At 43.5% G+C, this 14930-nt stretch overlaps 1 protein-coding gene and 1 long non-coding RNA gene across 4 annotated transcripts in view; one reads left to right on the top strand and one right to left on the bottom strand.

The window, feature by feature from the left end:
* Positions 1-3450: 3450 nt before the first annotated feature.
* LOC128777018 (uncharacterized) lies at positions 3451-4215 on the bottom strand. The gene is made up of 2 exons (XR_008422163.1): positions 3961-4215; positions 3451-3670 (listed from the first exon to the last, which is right to left on the bottom strand). It is a non-coding gene; the product is annotated as an uncharacterized LOC128777018 (long non-coding RNA).
* A 194-nt stretch (positions 4216-4409) lies between these two features.
* The window catches only part of SPECC1L (sperm antigen with calponin homology and coiled-coil domains 1 like), a 140493-nt gene continuing 129972 nt past the window's right edge, over positions 4410-14930 (top strand). Inside the window, exons 1-2 of one of the 3 annotated variants that reach the window (XM_053902143.1) lie at positions 4450-4563; positions 11166-11279. The gene's annotated coding sequence lies outside the window, so the exon portion shown is untranslated. Of the gene's footprint in view, positions 4564-11162; positions 11280-14930 lie in introns of all 3 variants that reach the window. The other 2 variants (XM_053902144.1, XM_019467095.2) reach the window with 2 other exon arrangements.

Here is a 14930-nt window from a genome sequence, read left to right as displayed (position 1 = left end):
CATGCCAGGACGCCGGTCCTCCAAAGGCAATCTTGCAGTACATCACTTCCGTGTCCCAAAGGTGCAGTTACTAGTCGCTGTCCACACTATTGAACCCAAGTTCTAAGGCCTGGTGGGGAAGATTCTCTGCTCTGCCCCTACCCCCACCTCTGCATGGACAGCCATGCTGCCTGCTGCTCTGTTCCTTGTCTTTGCCAATGCCTGTTTGCCTTCAGTTCCTTGCTCTTTCTCCTGCTGTCCTCTATCCGGGATGTGCCCTCTCTTTATGGAAATGCTGCTCAAATACCACTGATTCCTCCAGGACACCTTAGCAACTGCTTACCTGATTTAGGACCAGTTTACCCTGCTGCCTGGGCCAGAGAAGATTCTTAGAGGCTAGATAACTGGTCAAAGCCATCTCTGCCCCATCCCCAGCCCCAGCCCCAGGCACAGGGTCTGGTTCCACAGGCCTGGTTGCTGCTCAGGAAATGTCAGCAGCCTCCTGCTTGGTCAAAAATGGCTCTTTTGCTTTGGAATTTCAATGGGAGAACATCTATTTCAGTAGTTTTGGCTCATTAAAAGTACTTTGCTAGATCCCGGATATTCCTAGGAACTTTCTTTCTAGTGTTAGAGGATAAAATTTAAAATTAAATTTAAAAATGAAAAAAAAAAGTAAAATCATGACCCTTAGGTGGATATAAAATAAACACGTACCAAGTAACAATTTGTTAATTAAACAAGTTGCCAGTAAGATGTTACTATCAGGGGGCACCTGGGTTGCTCAGTGAGTTGTGTCCAGCTCTTAATTTCGGCTCAGGGTCGTGAGATCAAGCCTATTTCTGGCAGTGCTGAGCCTGCTTGGGATGGTCTCTCTCTCTCTCTCTCTCTCTCTCTCTCTCTGTCTCTCTGCCCCTCCCCTGCTCTCTCTCTCAAAATAAATATACTTTAAGAAAAAAAAAGATGCTACTATCAGTTCAAAGTAGAATCCAAAGGTCAGACACATTTATAGATCAGAAATATTGAAATAAACTTGCAAATGGAGGCAAAACTGACTTTTCCACTGTGGGGGAGGGTTATCCTTAGATAAGAACCATTTGCATTGCTATCAGTTTTCTACAATTTGCAGAGTTGTAAAAGAGCTCAAAGATAATAGAAGGCTCAGAGCCCCCACAAAATCAGAACCAGACAACCTAGAAGGGTATGTTCCAAGGATGCATAACTTTCCATTGGAGAATCCAGGAATCTTTTTTGCTTCATGCAATTTTCCATCCACTAACAGCTCACAGCTGAAGACAAACCAAATGTCCATCAGTAGGAAAATGGATCTAGTATGGTATGGTAAATTCACACAATGGAACACTATACAGTAACCAAATAGATATTAATTTTGCATGCCACAGGTACATGCAACAAAATTGATTAATCTCATAGGCCTAATGTTGAGTGAAAGGAGGCAGAAGAATAGAAAATAAATAATAGTGGGGCACCTGAGTGGCTCAGTTGGTTGAGCGTCTGACTTTGGCTCAAGTCATGATCTTATGATTCGTGGGTTCGAGCCCTGTGTCGGGCTCTATGCTGACAGCTCAGAGCCTGGAGCCTGCTTCCGATTCTGTGTCTCCTTCTCTGCCCCTCCCCCACTCACACTCTGTCTCTCTCAAAAATAAACATTAAAAATAAAAAATGACAATAAAAAAAGAAAATAAATAATAGTATTTATAAAGAAAACAATAAAGGTTTCCCCTGTAATCTGAAAGCAGAATGTTTCTATGAAATCTTTCCTTCTTTTTTTCTCTCCCTCCCTTTCTCTCTTTCAATTTGAGAGAGAGAAAGGGAGAGAGAGAGCGTTAGTGAAGGAGAGGCCATATGCTTTTGCCCTCAAAACTGATGCAGAGGGGGAGCACAACTGACTTGTAGACAGACATAAGAAATCTTTTGGGGATGATGGAAATGTTTTTAAACTGGATTATGGTCGTATTTACACAACTTTATAAATTTACTAAACAGCACTGAATTGTACGTAAGATAAACTAAAATTTAAAAGGAACAAAAATCAAACCAAACCCAAATTAGAGAGAGAAAAGGGTCATCTGTATATATTGGACATGTCCTTCACCATCAGTCTTCACAGGTACTTGTAAAGATAGGACAGTGAGGTGAAAGCCCATTCTAGTAACTGTGTCCTGAGTCTCCAGGATTGAGGTGATGGTCGGGAAAAAATCCTGAAAATGTGGATAGAAGTCTGTCTGCAGATCTCGTGCCAACTGTACAACCAAATCCAAAAGGGGCTGATGAGCAAAACTGTTCTTGGTTTGCAGGTGAGTCTTCAAACTCTGAACTATCTCATTTTGATGACAGACCAACTGATTGAAGGACTGGCACTTGTCAATAACTTCTTTGTAAAATTTGCCAAAGTGTTCTGTAAGGTTCAGTTCTCTCCATTTCAGCAGATCCTCAAAAAAGTAGGTTTCGACTTCCTCATCATAGCTTGCAGTTCTATCAATCTGGTGAATAATATCAATATTCACATTCCCCAATTGTTCAGCAAATGTAAGAAACCTGTATGTATTCTCCATCTTGTGGGAAACAGGTTTTGTCTTCATGGCTGCAGAGACACAGGGGCCCGTGAGGACCTAGGTAAGGGTCTAAAGGATGGAACCGACGGTACAGAGGTAAACTTGCTCATGTGGGTTTTTTTTTTTAATGTTTACTTATTTTTGAGAGAGAGAGAGAGCACAAGCAGGGGAGGGGCAGAGAAACAGGGGGACAGAGGATCCAAAGTGGGCTCTGTGCTGACAGCAGAGAGCCCTATGTGGGGCTCGAACTGGCAAACCATGAGACCATGACCTGAGGCGAAGATGGACGCTTAACTGACAGAGCCACCCAGGTGCCCTAGAACATATCTATTTATTTTTTATATTTGTTTATATTCATAAAGTATCTCTAGAAGGATATCCAGAAACTGAATACAAGTAAGTGCATTTGGGAAGAGGAACCATAGGAATGGATGTCTTCTGAAATTAAAATTCTGAAATAAAATTAAAACAAATAACCATAAGGGAATTATATGAATAACTTTATGCCAATGGTTTTTGAAAACATCAATAAAACAGCCACTTTCCTACAAAAATATGACTTATCAAAGATGACACAGAAAGAAGTAGAAATTCTGTCTGGGGGTGCTTGGCTGGCTCAGTCTGTAGAGCACGCAACTCTTGATCTGAGTAGTGAGTTCAAGCCCCATGTTGGGCATAGAGCCTACATTAAAAAAAAATTGTCTAAATATAGAACCATTAAAGAAATGGAATGCTTAGTTTAAAATCAGCATCCTATCCCCCGAAAAGTCTCACAACAAACAAAACCAAAGAAAAATACCATGCCTGGATAATTTTATAGGCAACCTCAGCAAACATTGCAAAGAACAGAAACATCCTCTTATACATAATCTTCCAGATAAAGAAGAAAACAGCAGTCGCCTCAACTCATTATGACTTTATTATAAATTAAATCCCAAACCAGCCATGGACAGTACAAGAAAGCAAAAGTAGGGGTATCGGGCAGCTCAGTGGGTTGGGCGTAGGTCTCTTGATTTCAGCTCCCAGGGTCGTAGGATCGAGCCCGTGTTGGGCTCTATGCTGAGCATGGACCCTGCTTAGGATTCTCTCTCCCTCGGCCCCTCTCCCCCGCTGGTGCTCTCTCTTTCTCCAAAACAGAAAATAAATAAAAAAAGAAAGCAAAAAGTAAAGGGCAACATCCTTTATGGGCATAAATGCAAAAATGCTAAATAAAATATTAGTGAATAGTCCAGCAATGTATGAAAAATTTATCAAGTCCAATTTTTCTTTTTCACGGGAAACTAACATGATGTAATAAACATTTATTAACGTAGTTCAAGCAAAGGAAAAAATCTGTAAGATAATAGTGACCTAACAGAACTTCCTTAACTTGATAAAGATACTTAGCTTCATGTTTTTGGTTGCTCACCTGTTTAGTGTCTGTGTCCCCTGCTGCACGGGGAGCGCCAGGAGGGCAGGGCTTGTGTTTTTATCGCTACTGTCTACCTCATGCCTGGCACCGTCCTTGGTACACTGTAAATACGTGCTGCAGGAAAGGTGGACCTTTGAGCTGAGGTAAGGCTTTGGGACAAGAGAGCTCTACACTCATCACCCCACCGCGCCAAACGCAGCACCCAGGAGCATCTGCCATCCGGAGCTCTGGCGCAAAACCTGACCCGTCAGAACCACGTGCCGGAGTCTTTTTTTGTGGCTGGCCAGGTGAAAGGGCGCCTGCGCTACCCAGAGACCGGCGGGAGGTGAACGGAGTGGGCGGGGCCGTAGGCGCCTGCGCGGCGACGGGACGTGGGCGGAGCCTTAGGGCGCCTGCGCAATTGTCAGGCGCTGTGTGGGGCGGACCAGGGGCGGGCCGAGGGCGGGGGCCGCGAAGGAGGCAGGGCGGGCCGGGCGAACGGCGCCGCGGGGTTGGCTGCTGCCCTGAGGCCGGACTCAACGGATTCGGGCCGCGCCACCGGGCGAGCTCGCCGCCCGGCCCCATCCCGGAGCCAGCGAGCGAGCGAGGCGGCGCCGCGCGGTAAGAGCCGGGGCCGGGTTCCCTCAGTGTGCGCTGGCGGGCCTGTCCATCTCCTCAGCGCCGCCCGCGCGGCCAGGCCCAGGCGGCCCCGCAGACCCCAGCGGGCCCGCGCCTGCGCGGTCCCCCACTGGCCCCCCCCCCCCCCCCCCCCCCCCCCGGCCCGTCCCGCGCCTGCGCTGTCCCCTTCCCGGGCACCTAGGCCGACCCCTGGGTCCGCGGCCACTCCTGTCTGTTATTGGGTCCCAGGTGGCTCTGCACCCCCCCCACCCCAGTCCCCGCCTGCTGGTCCCTTTGAGGCGTCGGGCTGAACGTGACCCTCTCCGTTTCCTTTCCTCGCTCCCCAGGAGAGGCTGGGGCCGGCGCCCCATAGCCCTGGTCCCTTCTCCCTGCGGAGACAGCGCTGCCCGGGGCCTCGAGGACGCGGTTCTGGGAGCAGGGCTGCGGGCGCCGGACCCCGGGCCTCCTGAAGGCTCTGTTTCCGCCAGGGCACGCGCCCCCACCCTCGCCCGCGCCCATGGGAGGTCATCTTTATGCGAGCGGAATGTTTTTTTCTTGAAACCTGGTTACTTGCATCAGGTTGGATATGAATCTGGTGTTTTGCCGAGGAATTCTGCATTTAACTCAATCTGGTCATTGTATGGCATAACTGGTTATATTTAAGACATACTTCATTGTTGAGCACCTCCCCTGGAGATGACTGGAAAATAAATCAGTTTCCACGTAGTTTCAGCCTATTTACGAGACCAAGTAAGAATTCCTGTGATCATTCAAATGTAGAGATCCTTCATTTGTTAATGCCCTTGGTAATTTCCCGGCAGGTATGGGAGGGCCAGGAAAAATTCCTATAAATTCTCTGCAGTGTGTTGGTTACAGAGAAAAATATCGTAAGAAGAGCGTCTCAAGTCATTGATAATGTTTCCTAAGTTTACAACAGATTCAGGAAACTGAAAAATGTTGCAGAGCCCAAGAGCGTTTGCTGTCAGCCAGGAGGATGTATCTTGAGATGAAATCAGAGCTTTGTAGATATCAGTAGACATCAGCATAACACACGCAGGTTATGAAATAGTCAAACAATACTGATAGGTATATCTGTAAGGAGCAGTAGGGTTATTGATTTGGGGAAAAATTTTTTGGTAAAGAAATAGCTAGTTGATCCAATAATTTATCTTCCTTCTTAAAAATGTCTCTTTCCCTCTTTTGATTTAGTGTGCACCAAGCAGAGCCTTTAAAGACTCAGCAACTTTAGGTAGCTGGAGAATGTTTCTTAATAGCCTGTGTATACTCTAGGTGTGTAGGGATTTTTCTTGACATTCATTTTCAGTAAGAAAGTGAATATTGTGCCATAGAAAAGCTTTAAACTTGCATTTTTAGGATGTATATCTACATTGTGTGTCTTGAGATGGGGTTTCTGTGAAGCAGAGGTTCTCTTTATAATTGATTTGAGACAGTACATCTTAATTTCAGATGACTCAGATGATAGTATATGGGTTCAAAATTACTACCAGGGTTGGGTTTTCACCTAAGACTTGCCATATAACCACATACATATTTAAATCACATGGCTAACTTGTATATAGTATTACATCAACTGTCCAGCTCAGTCGAGGACTAGTCAGTGAGGGTGTCAGCAGGCTAGAGATTCTCTTGGTTTTATGGCTTTGGGCAAGTCAGTTTTCCTTTCTGGACCTTCCTTTCCCTATTTGTAAAGTGTGGATGGGGGTGGAGTGGGTGAAGGAGGGGTGGAGGTGAAAGGAGCTTGAGTTCCCGTTTTTTGTTTTTGTTTTTGTTTTTAATGTTTATTGATTAGAGAGAGAGAGAGAACGCGAGCGCAAGCAGGGCAGGGGCAGAGAGAGAGGGGGACAGAAGATCTGAAGCAGGCTGTGTGTGTTGACAGCAGAGAGCCTCATGCAGGGCTTGAACTCGTGAGGAGATTATTATGTGAGCTGAAGTCAGACACTTAACTGACCAAGCCACGCAGGCGCCCAAGTTGCCAGTTTTAACATTTAATGTATCCTTGTCAATAGAGTCCTCTGGCTTTTGGTAGAACTGGGTCTTCTCACCAGTTCCATGACATTGTTTGTGGTCCCTCCACAAGGACTGGGAGTTGGTGAGAACAAATCTTGGAGACTCTTGGTCAGACCCCTGAAATGGAGTGTTGAATGGGCCTTGGCATATTGAGAAAAACAAGGACAATATGGGAAATTTTTCATTAAATTTATTCAATTAAAGGATTGCCCTTTCTTTTTTTTAAAAAAAAAAAATTTTTTTTTTAACGTTTATTTATTTTTGAGACAGAGAGAGACAGAGCATGAATGGGGGAGGGGCAGAGAGAGAGGGAGACACAGAATCGGAAGCAGGCTCCAGGCTCTGAGCCATCAGCCCAGAGCCTGACGCGGGGCTCGAACTCACGGACTGTGAGATTGTGACCTGAGTTGAAGTCGGACGCCCAACCGACTGAGCCACCCAGGCGCCCCAGGATTGCCCTTTCTAAAAAAATATATGTCATTTTCTTGGTGTTAAAAATTAAACATCTTTTATGAAATGATGGTGCTGGCAAATGGTGGTATATGGTGATTGTAAATGGCAAATACAGGCTGGTTATCTTATCACAATAATATATTTTTAGATAAAAAGAGAGCCTAGAAACTATTGTTTTGCTATTGTTAGGGAGTTCAGGGAAAATTTCCTGGGGCTTTTGGTGCTAAAAAAATTAAAATAAAGGTTATTTTTTAAAAGTAAGTATGAGTTTACTTCGTGGTCATCTGTCCAAATACACAGGCAACTGAGAAGGCTTTGTTACATTTGCTTGATATTAAAGATGTTACTATTCTGATTATTCTTTCCTACTGGATATAAAGTGTCAGGATATTTTGTGTGTGTGTGTGTGTGTGTGTGCTTGTGCCAACAAAATAAGCCTAGGCAGGGAAATTCCTCCTGGTAGTTGGAATTGTTAGTGGTGAATAGACTAGCTGCCGAGGTAAAGAACCCCCATGGGGTTTCTCTGTTAGCTCAGAAATCTTTTAGTATGTGACTTTAGAATTTTGCTGTGAAACAGCTTATCAAGAAATTAGGCTTATAGATTGAATTTCAGATATGCTGAAGCAAAGAAGTGGCTATGCTTTGTTCCAAAGTGAATGTAGCAGGGGCGCCTGGGTGGCTCATTGGGTTACGTCCCACTTCGGCTCAGATTTTGACGTTTAAGCATCCGACTTAGGCTCAGATCATGATCTCACGACTGGTGAGTTCGAGCCCCACATTAGGCTCTGTACTGACAGCTCACAGCCTGGAGCCTGCCTCGGATTCTGTGTCTCCCCCTCTCTCTGGCCCTCCCCAGCTTGTGCTCTGTCTCTCAAAACTAATGTAGCAGATGATCTCTATATCTGCGAAGTCTTTATAAAATTCATCCTGGTCTGTTGTTAATAGGACTTAGAGTTAGTTATTGTAAATTTTTTTACTTACTTATTTTTGTACTCACAAAACTGTAATATATTAAAATGTATCATACATTAAAAATTTTTTTTAACATTTATTTATTATTGAGAGACAGAGACAGAGCATGAGCATGGGAGGGGCAGAGAGAGGAGGAGATACAGAATCCAAAGCAGGCTGCCAGCTCTGAGCTGTCAGCACAGAGCCCAATGTGGGGCTCAAACTCACAAACTGCAAGATCATGGCCTGAGCTGAAGTTGGATGCTTAACCGACTGAGCCACCCAGGTGCTCCAAACATATATTTTAAAAGTGTCTTTTTTTTTTTTTTAAGTTTATTTATTTATTTTGAGAGAAAGTGCCTAGAAGCACGGGCACACGCAAGCGTGGGGGAAGGGCAGAGAGAGAGAGGGAGAGAGAATCCCAAGCAGGCTCAACACTATCAGCGTAGAGCCTGACTTGGGGCTTGAATTCACAGTGAGGTCATTATCTGAGCTGAAACCAAGAGTTAGATGCTCAACCAACTGAGCCAACCCAGGTGCCCCTCATTTTAAGTGTCTTGAATTAAAATTACAAATGCAGTTTAATTTTTCGTAATACTAACTTCTGTACTCTTCTCAGCTACCTGTAAGTTCTCCATGTTCAAAACTTTAAAAAATTTTTTATTTTATTTATTTATTTTAATGTTTATTTTTTTTGAGAGAGAGACAGTGTCTGCGCATAGGGGAGGGTACTGACAGAGAGGAGTGAGAGGATTTGAAGTGGGATTTGCACTGACAGCAAAGAACCCAATGCGGGGCTCGAAGTTACCAACTGTGAGACCATGACCTGAGCTGAAGTTGGATGCTTAACCGACTAAGCCACCCAGGTACCCCCCAAATTTTTATTTTAAGTAGGCTTCACGCCAAATGTGGGGCTTGAACTCACAACACTGAGATCAGGAGTCATGTGCTCCACCTATTGAGCCAGCCAGGTGCTCCATAAGTTGTCCATTTTCAAAGGATAATTTGGTAACCCCCAAAAGGAAATTTGTCCCCTAGAAAAGAGTGCAGATCTTGTTTACAGTGCTTTTCTTGATCGTTTCCCATGTCTTCAGTGTAGTTCTTTTCTGATTAAATCCAGAGGTTTGTTCCTGCCTCCATATTTCCAAAATATATCTGTTCATAGTCACTCCTCCCAACCCCACCCTCACCCCCATCCCCAATTTTAAGGACTTCAGTGGCTCCCACTATCTTCATAATCGGATTTACTAATCCTTAGCTTGGTATCTGTGACACCTCATCACTGGGCTCTGGCCTCCACTCTCATCCCTCTACTCCCCCTTTTTGGTGCTTCACTGAGTTTTGCTGAGTAACTCTTGGTCCCTTACCTCTTTCCAGTCTCCATGTTTCCCTCTGCTGGAATGCTCTTCGCTCACTTCATCTGAATTATCTCCTTCAAACTCAGCTTAGATATTACCTTGCCTTGAAGGGATCTCTTGACCTATCTCCGGCATACTTGTCCAGTTCCTTGTCCAGGTAGGATTTGGTGGCCTGTGTTTTGTCTGTTTACTCCATGAGCCAGTGACATCACAGTGCACAGCAGAGTGTGTGGTTTGACTGAAGGTTGTTACATCTGCTGGGTGTGTTATGTGCTAGGCATGTCAGCACTACCAAGAGTGTAGAGATCACCTAGTCCCTGCCCTTTGGAGTTTTTCACTCCAGGTGTGCATGACCTCTCAGGCCCTGAGACACCTCCCATTGTACACACCAGTTTGCAGTCTATTTAATTGTATCTTGGTGTCTAATTCAAATCTTACTTCTTGAAGGAGGGGACTATCTCTAATATCTGTGTTGTAATCCAGAAACCAGGTGGGCATTAACTTTCTTCCTGGCTCTAGAGGAAATATGCATTTGTTGTATATTGCTTCCCCCTCTCCCCTTGTATATATACCTTCACCTTGGTTGGTTTTTTGTTTTAATTTGATGTATTTGGACAATCAAGGTTTAAGAAATCAAGATATTAAATTTCAAGTTTATCCATTGTGCGTGTAGCCTAGGGAAAACAAAAATGATAAAGGAAGGGCGCTTGGCTGGCTCAGTGGGGAGAGAGTGTGACTCTTGATCTCAGGGTTGTGAGTTTGAGCCCCATGTTGGACGTAGAGATTACTTAAAAATAAATCTTAAGAAAAAAATGATAAAAGCCCATATTATACTTCTTGTCAAAAGAACTGAGGTTATCCGAAGAAAAATTTAAAAGACCTTGGTTAAGCTTAGGAAAGAAGCATGCAAAAAATCTGGCAGCATTGTTAAGATTTATAAAGAAGTATCTGTTAAAAATTAAAGGTGTCCTTTTCTTCCTCTCTCCCTTCTCATGTTCTTGGGAAAAATCCTAAGTCAGCCATTTTTCAGTCACACCTCTTCTACCGAGAATTCCCAAGGCAGTCTGTTGGAGCTGCTTGTTTTCCAGAACAGTCACAATTGCACTTTCTCCCAAGAGATGCCCCTTTTCTCCTACATAGAAGACAGCCAGTGTCCTGAGGCCCACTCCCTTCTTTGCCTGGAAGCTTCTTGTTATGGTTTGGTTTTATCCTACCAGGCTCAAGGATTCTTGAGCGGAAACTATTAAATTTTCTTCTTGTACACTTTTCTTTTTAAATATTAGTGGGTTTGGGCTAGTCTTAAATCTTTTCTCTCATGTTCTTTCTTGTTCTCCCTTTCTGGTCCGGTTTCTGCAAACTCCATTGAATCGTTACAGTTACCCAGGTTTGCTGTCTCTCCCCTGTTACAAATTACCTGCTGGACTCTGCAACCGGAGCTCCCTCATTTTTATTCTTTATGCTCCCCTCATTGTACGCTTATTCAGCCTGACTCAGTCCCCCCACGCAAGGCCTGCAGCCTTGTATTTTTTTTTTTAATTTTTTTTTTTTTAATGTTTATTTATTTTTGAGACAGAGAGAGACAGAGCATGAACGGGGGAGGGGCAGAGAGAGAGGGAGACACAGAATCAGAAGCAGGCTCCAGGCTCTGAGCCATCAGCCCAGAGCCCGACGCAGGGCTCGAACTCACAGACCGCGAGATCGTGACCTGAGCTGAAGGCGGACGCTTAACCGACTGAGCCACCCAGGTGCCCCCAGCCTTGTATTTTTTTAATCCTTCTTTGTTTTGTTTTTGTTTTTGTTTTTCTCTTTAAGTAGGCTTCATGCCTAGCGCAGAGCCCACTGTGGAGCCTGAACTCACAACCCTGAGATCAAGACCTGAGCTGAGATCGAGTCAGATGCTTAATGGACTGAGCCACCCTGGTGCCCCTGGTCTGTCTTTGTTTTTTTGTTTATCTCTTCCTTGCTTCAACTCTTGTCTCCCTCTCCCTCCCATACTTTATTCTTTAACATTCTTTATCATGTCATGTGTTCATTTGAACACAGGAATACCTGAGTGCATATATTCATTTGAATACCTGAATGATGTATTCATGTATTCATTTGCAAACATGTATTTTTTTTTAATATTTATTTATTTATTGAGAGACGGAGCACAAATTGGGGAGGGGCAGAGAGAGGAGACACAGAATCCGAAGCAGGCTCCAAGGTGTCAGCACAGAGCCCGACGCGGGTGAGATTGTGACCTGAGTCGAAGTCGGATGCTTAACCGACTGAGCCACCCAGATGCCCCATGTATATTTCTTTTAAAAGAACAGGTTTATTGAGATAAAGTTCACCCTAAAGTTCACCCTTTTCGAAGTGTACACTTCAGTGGTTTTAAGTATATCGATAGAGTTGTGCATTGATCACCATTCACTAATTTCAGAACATTTTCATCACCTCAGAAAGAAGCCTTGAACTTTTTTTTTTTTTTTTTTAGTATTTAGTTATTTTTGAGAGAGAGACAGAGCATGAGTCGGGGGAGGGACAGAGAGAGAGGGAGACTCAGAATCTGAAGCAGGCTCCGGGCTCTGAGCTGTCAGCACAGAGCCTGACCCTGGGCTCAAACCCATGAACCGTGAGATTGTGACCTGAGCTGAAGTCGGATGCTTAACCAACTGAGTCACCCAGGCACCCCAAGAAGCCTTGTTCTGATTAATAGTCCCCCATTCTCCCCATTCTCCCCATTCTCCCTTCCCTGCAGTCCCTGGAAATCCCAATCTACTTTCTGTCTTTGTGGATTTGCCTATTCTGGATATTTCATATAAGTGGAATCCTACAAATTGTGGTCATTTGTCTGCCTTCCTTCATTTAGTGTAATCTTTTTAAGGGTTGTTGATGTTGTAACATTTATTTACACTTTATTCCTTTTATGGCCAAATAATAGTTTATATTTTGTTGATGGACATTTGGGTTTTTTCCACTTTTGACGATTATGAATAATGCTGCTGTGAACATTCATGTACAGGTTTCTTTGTGGATGAGTATTTTCAGTTCTCTTGCATATGTATTTCAGAGTGGAATCACTGGGTCATGTGGTAGCTATGCTAAAGTTTTTGAGGAACCACCAGTGATGCAGTTTTCCAAAAATGCATCATTTTACATTCCCACCAGCAGTGTATGAGGGTTTCAAGTTCTTCCCTTCTCATCAGCATTGGGTTTTTGGAGGATACTTTTAAAAAATAAATGGGATATTTTTGACACTTTTGCTTCTTGTTTTCTTTTTCTTTTTAATGTTTATCCACTTATTTTGAGAGACAGCGAGCGAACAGGGGAAGGGCAGAGAGAAAGAGGGAGACAGAATCCTAAGCAGACTCCACACCTTCAGCACAGAGCCCGATGCGGGGCTCAAACCCATGAACAATGAGATCATGACCTTAGCCGAAATCAAGAGTTGGATGCTCAACCAACTGAACCACCCATGCTTCTTGTTTTCTTTGCTTAATACTTCTGGAAGCTCCATTAAATTAGCTGGTATTGGGTACCTGGGTGGCTCAGTTGGTTAAGTATCTGACTCTTGCTTCCAGCTCAGGTCATGATCTCATGGTTCGTGAGTTTGAGCCCCGTGTAGGGCTCCATGCTAACGGTGTGGAGCCTGCTTGGGATTCTCTCTCTTTCCCTTTCTCTCTGCCCCTCTTTCTCTAAATAAATAAGCCTGCTTGGGATTCTCTCTCTTTCCCTTTCTCTCTGCCCCTCTTTCTCTAAATAAATAAATAAACAAACAAACAAACTTAAAAAAATTAGCTGGTATCACTCTTACTCGTGATTAAAGACTTCCTAGTAATAATCCATAATAAAAATATATTAGTTTTTCAAGTCAGGAGATAATTATTTGTTTATTTTTCATTTTCTTTAATAAACTCTATGCCCATTGTGGGAGTAAAACTCAAGACCCCAAGATCAAGTCACATACTCTACCAACTATGCTAGCCAGGCGCTCCATCAGTTCAGATATCTATTAAGTGGCTGTTAAGTGCCAGGCACTGTTCTAAGCTCTGGGGCAACAGCATTGAACAAACCAGCCAAACTCCCCTGCACTCTGAGAATTCTATTTTCTGGTGGGGGAGTGGGTGGGAAGTCGGGAAATAAATAATATAGATAGGATTTTACCAGTGCAGTGTGAGTCTGTGGCAGTTTCTGAGTAGCGTATATGAAGTACCAAAGGCTAGATTACCCTAAACATTACAAGTTATTGTAAGTCAGTATTAGTATTACTCACCTTGCAGGTAAAAGCAACTTTCATAAAGGGGAAAATAGAAAACCAGCTGGATAATGCAGATACAGAGTTTTTCTGGGGGATAAACTGATAGGCCTGAAAGGTAAGTGGGTAAGTCCTTGGTAGCAAAGTTTGCATATTTATAAATTGTATACAAATCCCCTTACTCTAGTGATCAGTAATAAACAACCTTGACCAAAAAGCCATGTAAGGTATATAATATGTGTTGGAAGTTTTTGATGGGTGCAGCCAAGAGGATTTTTGGGTGACTTGGCAAAACTTCCAGGCCCACACGATAGTCTTGTTTTCTTCCTGAACTTTTATATACTTATAATACTGCCCTGTGAATTATTGAAATTGCCCCTACAGTAAAGCCTACTCTAAATTATTCATGCTGATGCTTAGGGAAAATAATCTGGGTCATCTAGAGTGGTTAGGTCTGGAGGGAAAAAAGATGTCCTCCCCACAAGGGCAGATTTACATTGATATGCAGCCTAGTGGGGCCTGCACTAACTCCTCTTGGTTGGCTCTAGAAGTAATGCAGTTAAACATTTCTGTTCTGATTTTGTTTTTTTATATTTGTATTTGACTTGGAAATGAAGTTAGAAATACACACTTTAGACACGCATTTACTCAACCTTCCTGTTACCTATCCAGTTCAAAGGCTTGCTGGGCCAGACCCAGCTCAATCATCATGGAATGCAAATCATTTATTAATAACCAGAATTTCACTGTAGTTAATAAAATACTTTGCAAAAAAAGTTTTTTGGCATTTCAGTTACTAATGTTCCTTGTTTTTAAATTAAAAAAATGCAAACTGGAAGTTTATGTTAAAGTTTTTTTTGTAATGTTTGTTTATTTTTGAGAGAGCAAGTGGGGGAGGGGCAGAGAGAGAGAGGGAGACAGAGAATCCCGGAGGCTCTGTACTGCTCCTAATGCAGGCCTTGAACCCAGGAGTTATGAGATCATGACCTGAGCCAAAACCAAGAGTTGACACGTAACTGACTGAGCCACCCAAATGCTCTAAAGTTTGTTTGTTTGGTTTTTTTTAGTTATCTTTTTTTAAGTAATCTCTACACCCAACATGGGGCTCGAACTCACAACCCCGAGATCAAGAGTTGCATGTTCCCCCAACCTAGCCAGCCGGGCATCCTAAATTTTGGATTTCTTAAAAGTCTAGTATAGAATATAAATGTCAATCAGAAAGCTGTCTAGCTGTACTGGTTTGTTTGTTTGTTTGTTTATTTTGTACTGGGATTTTTAATCACTTCCTCTCCTGGCTTTGCTCTGACTCCTCCCATCACACATGTGCTTAGTTGGGTTGG

Source organism: Panthera pardus, unplaced genomic scaffold (genome assembly GCF_024362965.1).
Source record: "Panthera pardus isolate Hobbes unplaced genomic scaffold, ASM2436296v1 HiC_scaffold_15, whole genome shotgun sequence".
In the NCBI taxonomy this organism is placed as follows: domain Eukaryota; kingdom Metazoa; phylum Chordata; class Mammalia; order Carnivora; family Felidae; genus Panthera; species Panthera pardus.
This window is presented reverse-complemented; position numbering and strand designations above follow the sequence as displayed.